The 334-nt window shown below is 39.8% G+C and overlaps 1 protein-coding gene across 2 annotated transcripts in view; it reads left to right on the top strand.

The window, feature by feature from the left end:
• Nucleotides 1–334, top strand: part of LOC119586944 — a 22062-nt gene that overhangs the window by 16057 nt on the left and 5671 nt on the right. The window lies entirely within an intron of this gene.

Consider the following 334-nt stretch of genomic DNA (forward strand, 5'->3'; position numbering starts at 1 on the left):
GTGTGGGGGGGGGGAGGGGGGTACAAATCTCCAAGTGATGAAATGAAAGTTAAATTATATTATTTACGCCTCTTTCTCCCTATTCTTGCTTCTGCATATTTATCTACTTTCTTCATCATTGGTCTGCACTTCATTATCAACTACATTCAATTATCGGAGCTTCCCTGCTGAACCAGCCATTCCATAAGCGAAATGAGCAGTGAAATTCATATTCAAGAATGATGCATAAATTATGCGTAAAATATATTCTCTTTTTAGCCCGGGTGATAAAAGGATAGGCGAGTGGATGTCGGTTGGCGGAATTTTAAGGTTTCTTCTACTCTTCCTCTCTCGT

Source organism: Penaeus monodon, chromosome 22 (assembly GCF_015228065.2).
Source record: "Penaeus monodon isolate SGIC_2016 chromosome 22, NSTDA_Pmon_1, whole genome shotgun sequence".
Taxonomy (NCBI): Eukaryota; Metazoa; Arthropoda; class Malacostraca; order Decapoda; family Penaeidae; genus Penaeus; species Penaeus monodon.